Genomic DNA, 11104 nt, shown 5'->3' with positions numbered 1-11104 from the left:
GCAAGGCAAGTTTTGTTTTTTTGTTTTTTTGTTTTTTTACTTTTTTTTATTATACTTTAAGTTCTAGGGTACATGTGCACAACGTGCAGATTTGTTGCATATGTATACATGTGCCACGTTGGTGTGCTGCACCCATTAACTTGTCATTTACATTAGGTATTTCTCCTAATGCTATTCCTCCCCCCTGCCCCTACCTCATGACAGGCCCCGGTGTGTGATGTTCCCCACCCTATGTCCAAGTGATCTCATTGTTCCATTCCCACCTATGAATGAGAAGACGCGGTGTTTGGTTTTCTGTCCTTGGAATAGTTTGCTCAGAATGATGGCTTCCAGCTTCATTTTCCCTACAAAGGACATGAACTCATTCTTTTTTATGACTGCATAGTATTCCATGTGCCACATTTTCTTAATCCAGTCTATCATTGATGGACATTTGGATTAGTTCCAAGTCTTTGCCACTGTGAATAGTGTCACAATAAACATACGTGTGCATGTGTCTTTACAGTAGCATGATTTATAATCCTCTGGGTATATACCCAGTAATGGGATGGCCGGGTCAAATGGTATTTCTAGTTCTAGATCCTTGAGGAATCGCCACACTGTCTTCCACAATGGTTGAACTAGTTTACAGTCCCACTAACAGTGTAAAAGTGTTCCTATTTCTCCACATGCTCTCCAGCACCTGTTGTTTCCTGACTAAATTTAATGATCGCCATTCTAACTGGTGTGATTTGGTATCTCATCGTGGTTTTGATTTGCATTTCTCTGATGGCCAGTGATGATGAGCATTTTTTCATGTATCTGCTGGCTGCATAAATGTTTTCTTTTGAGAAGTGTCTGTTCATATCCTTTGTCCACCTTTTGATGGGGCTGATTTTTTTCTTGTAAATTTGTTTAAGTTCTCTGTAGATTCTGATATTAGCCCTTTGTCAGATGGGTAGATTGCAAAACTGTTCTCCCATTCCGTAGGTTGCTTGTTCACTCTGATGGTAGTTTCTTTTGCCGTGCAGAAGCTCTTTAGTTTAATTAGATCTCATTTGTCAATTTTGGCTTTTGTTGCCATTGCTTTTGGTGTTTTAGTCATGAAGTCCCTGCCCATGCCTATGTCCTGAATGGTATTGCCTAGGTATTCTTCTAGGGTTTTTATGGTTTTAGGTCTAACATTTAAGTCTTTAATCCATCTTGAATTAATTTTTGTATAAGGTGTAAGGAAGGGATCCAGTTTCAGCTTTCTACATATGGCTAGCCAGTTTTCCCAGCACCATTTATTAAATAAGGAATCCTTTCCCCATTTCTTGTTTTTTCAGGTTTGTCAAAGATCAGATGGTTGTAGATGTGTGGTATTATTTCTGAGGACTCTGTTCTGTTCCATTGGTCTATATCTCTGTTAAGTATTAATCCCATCTGCCACAATAGGACAAAGTCACTAATCCTGTGTGATCAAATAAAGGGGGCTTGGATATGTGAAGGTCAAGTCTGAGCTCCAGCCTTTCCAATTTGGCCTCCTCTTTTTGATATCCAACCTGATGTCGTAGAAAGACCCTCATACCCAGGAATCAGGAAACCTGAATTCTAGCTCTGGGTCTACTAGTAACAAGTTGTATGACTTAGACAATTGTCTAAGGTCTCTTTGGGCCCTTTAGATGAAGGTACTCCATCTACAATTTGGCAATAACTTCCATCTCATCAGGCTGTAGAAAGTGCCAAGCCAAACGAGACTGTAAAGATGCCTTGGGAAGCTGCAAAGTGCTTTGCAAGTGTAAATTATTATTTTTATTTGACTATTAGAATTAAGGAGACAAGAAGGGCCCTGGGAAATTGCAACTCCCCCCTGCTCCATTTTATGTATGGGAAAACTGACTCACTGACTTTTCCAAGAATAAAAAGGATTACTTGAGTTATGGATATTACTTTATACAATAATAATGATAAAAACAAAACATGAGTAAGAACCAGGGACTAGGACCCCAGCCTCGAGCTTCTCGGGAATCACTTTTCTCACAGTTATAATTTGAAAATGCTCAATTACTTCCTTTGTGTACCCCAGACTGCAGCTGCCCAGCCAAGGCAATAGAGAGAAGAGGCAGTAAAATGATCAAGAGACTTTGAACTAGACACACCTAAGTTCAGATCTGACCCTGTGGCCACCACTGGGTCTCCTTTTTCTCATCTTCTCCTTATTGCTTCCAAAACTATTATATCCAATCATAAAAAAACACTGCCTTCTTTATAGGTCAAAAATGGCAGATATTACAATTTTGTATGATTCAATATAATCAAATATAGTACTGCATGGCAGGTATCTCCATTTCTCTCCATCGTTGAGCCACCTTCATGCATCTCATCCACCTTTTCCCTTAGAGGGAACATTTCCTATGAGGTCCCTCAGTCTTCATGCAAAGAGGCTTCTATTGGCAGCCCTGCAGACATGCTTAGACATACCAATATGGTCAGGCCACAGGCCCTCTGGCTGAGCACTTTCTATCTTCCCTTTATGTTATTTCATCCACATACAGCCCTGTGAGGAAGGCAGAGCAGGGGCAGTTGTGTAGTTAAAAGGGGTAGCAAGACAGGAGACCAGGACTCTGCCACTGTCTTGCTGTGTGGCCTAGGGCAACATCATCTCCCTCTCTGACCCTCAGAGTCCTCGCCTAGAAATAAGGTTATTGGATGAGATCAGCAGCTCCCACTTCTCACTCTGCAGCAAAATCACTGGAAAGCTTTTGGCAAATTCAGATACCTAGGCCCCCTCTAGAGATGCATTTTTACTAGGTCTGGGGATCTTTTAACCTCTCCCTGGGTGATTCTAGTGTGTAGCCCCCTTAAAAACCACTTGGCTGGATGATCCAAAGGCCCCCTGATTCTAAACTGTACTGAAGAGTATGTGAATCCTTGTGAGCTTTCGGAGCTGAGAAAAACAAAGAAGCAGGAGCTCCTAGAAATGGGTCTGAGGCCTCATTAGGCCTTGTTTGGGAGCAGGTCTGCAGAGCCCCAGTTTCCAGCCTCCTGCCTTTAGAAGGATGCCTGGGCTCTATCAGGGCCCAGCTGGAAAGGCCATTTCGTTTGGAGAAAGATTTCCTCTAGATGCTTCTCAGAAGCCTCCTTCACTGATCCAGGGAACTAGGGCTTTTCATTTTAATTAGCAAATTCTTGTCGCTGCCTTTGGAAAGGAGCCTCTGTTCTCATTTTCCTTACAGACTCTCCTCAGCTGAGATGGTGAAGGAGGGGCTGGAAAGGTGACAAGGGAACTGTTATTTGGAATAATTTGTGGGCTGGTGGGGGGCTTGGAAAATATGAGAGTGGTTGAGATTACAAGGAACCAAATCATACACTTAAGGAAACGGTTTCACGGCTTTGGGACACGGTGACTCCAGTTAGTGCCTCTTTGCAGAATTACATGCACTGGTGTGATGAGGAAGATGAGGTGTTATTAAGCCCACCTGAGTTCCGGGGGCCCAGTGGATAGATGTGTCACATCTTGAACTAAGAGAACCTTTTTAGGAGGAAAAAGCACACTTTTGACAAAATACCCTGTAGATGTAGAGAAATGGAAGATGGTATTTGTCTAATGCATAATGTATAAGCCTGTGAACTCTCAGAGCTGGGAAGAGTGCTCTCATTGGTCATCTCATTAGTACCTGGTGCACTGGAGAGAAACAGCCTTCCTAGAGTGTCTTAGGCCACAGGAAGCCCCTGTCTTGGGTATTCAGCAGGAGGGAGAAGCTGTTCGTGTGACTCCATTTCCAAAGTTATATCTTGTTTTGACATGCAATGTAAATAGCACACTTTCAGGAATCATCCTTAGCATCTCTTTTATGACTTTCCCTAATTGTTTGATTTTTTCCAAAATAGAGAGAAATCTTTATCTTAATGAGGGCTATAAAAAAGTGAGGACAGGCTGGGCATGATGGCTCATGCCTATAATCCCAGCACATGGGAAAGCCAAGGTGGGAGGATCACTTGGGCCCAGGAGTTTGAGATCAGCCTGGGCAACATAGCAAGACCCAATCTCTACATAAAATACAAAAATTTTCTAGGTGTGAGGTGTGCATCTGTAGTCCTAGCTACTCAGCAGGCTAGGGTGGGAGGATCCCTTGAACCCAGGAGTTCGAGGCTGCAGTGAGCTATAATTGCACCCCTATATTCCAGCCTGGGTGACAGAGCAAGACCCTGCTTCTAAAAACAAAGGAAAAAAAAGGCAAGAACAATTGGAAACATTCTTAAACAATTAGACAGACTGGTGAAAGGACCACAAGGAAAGATTATTTGCAAATGTCTTAGAGTTCATCTAATCAAACCTCTCAGAGGGAAAAGAAGATGGGGAAGATACAGGCCAGGGTCGAAAGTATGGCTCACAAACCCAACAGGATGTGGTCTCCCTTCTCACAATCCCTTCCCTGCTGTACCCTTCAAACTCTGTGATCCAGCTACACTGAGTTATTTGTACACCATCCCCCCCGTCCCCACCAATAACATGTATCACCCTGTCTCTAGACCTCACACCCACCAGGCTCCTCTACCAGAATATTTGCTGGTTCCAGGTCCTTCCCACTCTCCTCCTTCTTTCTTTAGGTAGACAGGCACTTAGCTAAGTAGGACAGTGTTTCAAGACTCAGACCACTCCTCCAGTAATTATTGAATACCCATATATAGTAAACAAAACCTTCACGGATTGGCCTGTCTTCATGGTGTGAGGGAGGCAGATAAACAATAAAATGACTGCACAATTGCATGTATAATCATTCCACAAATAAGTGCTTGGAAGGCAAGATCTACGGGGCTAGAAGAGTGTATGAGGAGAATTTGGCCTGGTGGGACATGTCTAGGAAAGCTTCCCAGAGGAAGGGATGATTAAGCTGGGATCTCAGTAACCGAAGGAAATCGAGAATGGATGGGGAGGGTCCATTTGGAAGTCCAAAGTGACATCCTCCAAGAATTCTTCTGCTCTTTCCTGTGTTAGGCATTACTTCAGGTGACCATATTTCTTAGTTTGCCTAAGACAGCCCCAGATTATCCTTATTGTTCAGGGTTTAGCATTTGTCCCAAAGATGTACCAATCTGGATGATAAATTGTATGATCATTCTATGAGTGATGCTCTTATCACACTTCATCATTTTATTCATACACCTGTCTGCCTGCTACACAAAGGCATGTGTGTACACACACACATACACATACCCCACATGCACTCATATCCACACAGGGATGCAGAGCATTCTTGCAACATCAAATTCCATTCTTATTCATCCTTTGCTGCCCTGCACATAACACGGTACTGGCATATGCATAAGGAAGGTGTTCGGTGAATGGTTTTTGAATAAATGAATAAAGGGTGCAGGGATACAGCCTCCAAAGATGCTTAGACCTCCCAAGCCCTCCATCTCACCTCACTTATCTACTTTTCATGCCTCCACAATGCTCCAAAGCATATTTGGTGAATGTTTTGAGTTTGTCCAAGGGCCAAAAGATCCAAAATATAAATTTTTTCCACAGCCTGACTTGGCCCTATAAGTTGACAAAAGTGTCATCTCATTAGAGGTTATTTGAATAGAAATTATAGGCTTGTTTTCTGAGTGTGGATTTGAGAGCACTTCATAAGACAATTACTGCTGAATATCTGAAAAGAAACACCCTTATTGGCTTCTAAAAGCCCATCTCAGGTCAAACTAACCTAAATTCCTCTCAATACAATTAGAACTTCAATAAGAATGAGAAAAACAACAAGATTCCAAGAACACCAGGACCTCAGAGGAATGAAAAATAGCACTATTGGAGGACTAAGAGGGGATAGCAGAGGGTGGAACATTCCGGAAGGCAGCATGTCACATGTGGTGCACAAACCCACCCACACTTTGATCAGGAGTGATCAGCTAGCCTCCCTACAAAAGAACAAAGGAGTCGACCTCCATCAGCTGGCCTCCCCAGAAATTACACTCCCACTTTTCTGCCCTTTCTGGTTCCACTGAGGATCAAGAACAGGCACCTGTTCCAGTCCAGTTGGAGCTTCCAGGCCTGCACAAATGCAGTTCCTCCTGTTCTGAACCTTCTTTTTTTCTTTCTGCACCTCTTCCTATTCCTATTCCTCTAGCATGCCTTTCTATTCCTCTCATTCCCCCCATGGCCCTCCCTTTGTCTAAGTCCTGGCACCATCTCCCCAGGGAAGACAAGAGGAAATAAGAGTGTGTCAGTGTAGGCTGCACGGGACCGCTTCAGGGGGTGCCACTTGCCCCACAGTTTACAGAAATGGTACCCTGCCCCCATCTCCCCAACCCCATCCCTTGCCCCCAGAACTCAAGCATTCAAATCTTTTTTGTTTGCTCTTAGAAAAAAACAAATACTGCTGGCCTGGCTGCTCTTGCAGTTCTGCCCCCTCTCTCCATTCTTGCCTCCTCCCCTAGACTCTAAGAATCTTGAAAGCTAGACCGGAATCGAGTCTCCCTAATATCCATGTTAGTCAGCAAAAGATTAAGTCATCAAAAGAATGCACGAGTTTGAAACAAGAATGGAAAGAGGTGATAAACCAAGTTCTTGATCCAACCTGAAGGAGAAAGTATCACAAAAATTGGGGGGAAACTTTCCTATGATTTAAGAAATTCCTTTTGATTTGCTTCATGAAAAAATAAAAGGTGGCCAGAAGATGGTGATGCTGGAGGCTCACCTGTACTGCCACGTTAAGCACACCTGCTCAGTGGAATACTCAGGAAAAGCAATGTACCTTGTGTTGGGGAGAACTTCTTTAAAACAATTCCCTTTCTATAGTGTATATCTCTTAAGTGGCCTGAGTAGGGGGTCAGAGGAGGATGGTCATAGAGAGACAGACTCACCTTTCACCCAGGTGACAGCTATCAGTCTATGCCCCTTGCTGCCCAGAGTCCACAAGAAGGATGTAATGGCCACTGCCTTAGAGGGCACCTATTCTGCATATCAGGTGAGTGAGCCCTGATACTGGTAGAGAGCTGAGTAGACCTTCCCTTTGGGCTGGAATCCCAAAGGGAAAGAAGGAATGTGGGTGGGATTGGGGAGCTGGAATGGAAGGTAGGGAAAGGGGTGATGGAATAGGGCAGCCTTCTCCTAACTCTGTTGCTGCCTTAGACCCTACAAAGGGCCCCCCCTCACACCTCTACCCAAGCATACCTCTACCACAGACACCACCAGAGAAGTGGAGGATTCCAGAGAGCACATTCAAAGACAGTTAACCAGAGTAATCCCTGGGGGCCCCTCCAGCTCTGACATTCTGTGAGTTTAACATGGAAAAACACTCAGCTAAAATCACCGGCACAGTTAGGTAGTGGCTTAGCAATTCCTTTTTATGAAATTACTGTCTCTCTAAAGTGCAAAATATCTACTTAGAAGCTTGGATTCATTCTTAAGATGAGCTGATGTTTGGAATCTCACCCAAAACAATATAACCAGTTCCTTAAAAACAGTCTACCTCCCTCCACCCTCACCCCAGTGAGTGGAGAACACTGTAATGAGAATGTGAGAAGATACTCTGGACCCCTCCTAAACCTTATCCCCACCTTGTTCAAGATAGTAGGCCTTGTTGCCTGCCAATGGACCACAGGACTAAGATTAATGTTGGGCCATGAGAAACATCACCCAAGTTGTCCCCTATTCAAGGCCTCTCTGTGGCAATTTCAGCCAATATAATTATTCTCAGGAATGGCCCTGGATGGTCTAGTGACCTTCACTATGTTTCTTGACCAGACCCTGACCCCTGACCTCAGACCCCAGGCTGACAACAGACTCAGCCCAGATTCCTGTCCCAAAATGACCCCCAAATCTGATGAAAGACAGACCCCTCTTCCTCTCCAGAGCCTTCATACATCACCATATGAATCACAGTAAAGTAACACAATGATGTCTAATTCAGCTCTATTTCCCAAATGCCAGAACAGGAGCTGGCTCCAAATAGGTGCTAAATAAATGCTAACCGAATACGCAAAAGAAAAAATTAAGTGAATGAATAAGTAAATGGGTTCAAGTTGCAAATGGCTAAGTCTGGTCTTGTACTAATAGGTGGATTTTTCAGAGACATGGGACCCAGGAGGTGGGTCTGTTTGCAAGGTGTCCATCTCTCATGTCCACTCCGGCAGCTCCAAGCTCTCTTCCATGCATCTTGTTAATATTCCTGTTACTGGGCTTAACTGTACAGTGGCCAGCACCTCCTGAGCTAAATAACAGGCAATTTAAAACTAATGAGGTGAGAAATGCCCTCGTTGTCTGAGTCCACTGAGGCCCACAGCTGAGCTTGTCACACCTCTGGCATATTCCAGAGAGGGTCCCCAGAGGTTCCCAAATATACAGTGGTATTATAGCAAGATGGAGGAAACAGAAGGCATCCTGGGCTCGGAAGGCACCCTTCCCTAGGCTGGGAAGAAGACCAGAGTACGTCTCCAACTGTGTTCCCATTGTCTCATCAGTAAAAGGAGATGACCTGTACATTACATTTCTAGTTTCATTTCATAATCATCCATGATATTTACCAAAATACAGATTCACGGATCCCACCCCAGAGCCACTGAATCCGAACCTCTGAATACGGGACCCAGAAACTGGATTTCAACATGCACTCAACAAACAATTACAGCCAATATAATTATTCTCAGGTCAGAAGCTCTAATTCAGTGTTTAGCAAACTACTGTTGGAGAGCCACACCCAGTGTGCCACTTATTTTTATAAATAATAATGTACTGGAACACAGCCATATCTATTAATTTACAAATTGTCTATGGCAGAGTTGATGCATTGCAACAGAGACCTTATGACACGAAAAGCCTAAAATACTTACTATCTGGCTTTTTACGGGAAAAGCGAGCCAACTGCTGCTCTAATTTATGAGTTCTGCAAGTAGCTAGCATTAAAGCCACCGACATGGGCCTCATCTTTTCAGTAGGGAAGAGCACTTTATTCCTGACTACTGTGTAAGAGGAAAGCAAGAGAGCTCCAGCCTGCAGGAGCCCTGGACTCACCCTAATCAGAGATTGCCTTGGAAATATAAATGGGACTGCCAGGTGGGGATGGCGGGCATCTGCAAGGTTAGCACCTGAGACTGAGGTGAGGATGGAGCCCAACTGAGAACCAAGCTCCTGTTCTCAACACTACTCCTGGTGAGGTGGACGCCAAGGGCATACACGGGATGAGTTCTGCTCCTTGTTTTTTAAAGTTCATGCCATTGCCCCTCTGCTGAAGGCTTATCTGATGATCTAAAAAAAAAATGGTATGGGAAGGGAGACAGGGAAGTACACGGGGTTTGGGGGGTCACTCTTCAAAGCTCCAAATGCTTCAAAACACAAGCATAAGCAGGTACATAACTGAACTTGTGACATCACTGGGACCCGCAGGGTGTCTGAGAGGGAAAGAGACCACCCAGACCAGCTGTGGCTGCAGCTGTACGCCTTATCAGCCACACTCTGGGGCCTGGGAAAACAGGTCTCATGTGAGTCTGCCATCTGCCCTGTGCTCAGCAGGCAGGACCCAGCAGAGTGCCCTCAGAGCACAAGGGTCCCCAGACCTTGTGGGTCCCAGAGTGCCTTGCTGAACAGATGTGAGCCCTGGGGTGCTCCCGTTGCCAGGCCTGGTCTGTCTGTGCCAAGTCTGGCTTCCACTTGTCCTTCCATGCCCACCAGGGTATGCCACCCCAGCTGTCCGGAAGCAAACTGCAGTCAGCACCGGGAGTCTAAGCAGATTTGAGTTACTTAGAAATGATTTGAAACCCACACAAACACATCAATCAGTATAATCTGTTCAGCTGGCAAATAGAGCCAGGCCTCGAGGAAATTCCTGATCAAACAGGTTCATCAGGAGCTAAACAATCTGGGAGTTTTGTCTGAAAATTGCTGGTGCCAGGAAGTTTGGAAAATGTGGACGCTCAAAAACAGAAGACACAAGGTCACTCAGACTTGAGAACAGCTCTCTGTGATGCTGCGCTACTCCCAGGGATGACTGTGACTTCAGTCTGATGTATGAAGACATATTTTAATTTTATTTGTACATATGCACCAATGATAGATGTAGATGGTAATTTAGAATATCGTCTCAGTATTTAGGGGAACTTCATCTCTTGCTTCTCTCTCCCCTGCTCCCCAAAATCAGAAGTAGTTTCACCACTGGTTCCCATGGGAGTCTGACAACAACCCTGACTGCTGGCCTCAGCCTGTCGTTCACCCCTCAATTCACTCTCACTGGGGACCTGCCTAGGTTTTGCAGTTGTCTGTCATCTCAATAATCCTCTGAAGGAAGCTAGGGCAATGGTTAGCTGAAGACTAGACCCCTCAAAGCAAAGCAGGAGCGAGTCCTCACAATTGTTTTCCCTCCTTGCCTCACTTCCCCATTTTCCTGTAGAGCTTCCTGGGATCACCACACAAATAAGCTATTGCACCCAATTCCTTGTCTCAGAGTCTACTCCTACAGAAACCCAACTAAGACAGTGGGAATGCATCCTCCTCTCTACCCTTCTGTCTCACACAGACCTCCAAAGTGAATCCACTGACACACTGATATTTTCAGGGCTTTGAGGAAGAATCCAGGTGATGACCACTTTTGGTTCTCTGGCCAGAGTGAAAAGCAAAGACTCAAACTGTGAGCCCAAGCCAGTCTGCTGGTCTCCATGGCGTTGCTGAAATAGGATCAGTGCATCTCCCAGCATCTTGTAAATAATCTCCAAGCCGTTCCTGGGTAATACATTTACAGCAGCTACATGAGCTATCTTTCTCCCATTTAGTTCTCACCAGGTGGCACTGATGCGGGGCTTTTCTCTGCCTAGTTGAGCCAATGTTTCTCAATAGGGAGTGCTATTTTCATAAATTTGTGTTTTTGGATCACCCACAGCTCCTGGCCCTGCTTCTGACATGTCAGTAAGAGCCAGTGGGTCCCTCTCAGGGGCACAGTGACTGAATCATGGGCACAGCAGCCTCAGCTGCTCCCCTCTAGGCTACCACGTCAGCCTCCAACTTCACTCCTTACCCTCCTCCATGACTCAGGACCTCTTCTCCAGTTCTGGTCAGTATCCCCGTGGCTGCATCTAAAAGTTTCCTTGTGGAGTCAAAACTTTGCTTCAACTCACACCTATAAACAGACATATTCCTTCACAAGGAATATTC

Source organism: Macaca mulatta, chromosome 10, assembly GCF_049350105.2.
Source record: "Macaca mulatta isolate MMU2019108-1 chromosome 10, T2T-MMU8v2.0, whole genome shotgun sequence".
Taxonomy (NCBI): Eukaryota; Metazoa; Chordata; class Mammalia; order Primates; family Cercopithecidae; genus Macaca; species Macaca mulatta.
The sequence above is the reverse complement of the archived record's forward strand: the minus strand, read 5'-3'. Positions refer to the sequence as shown.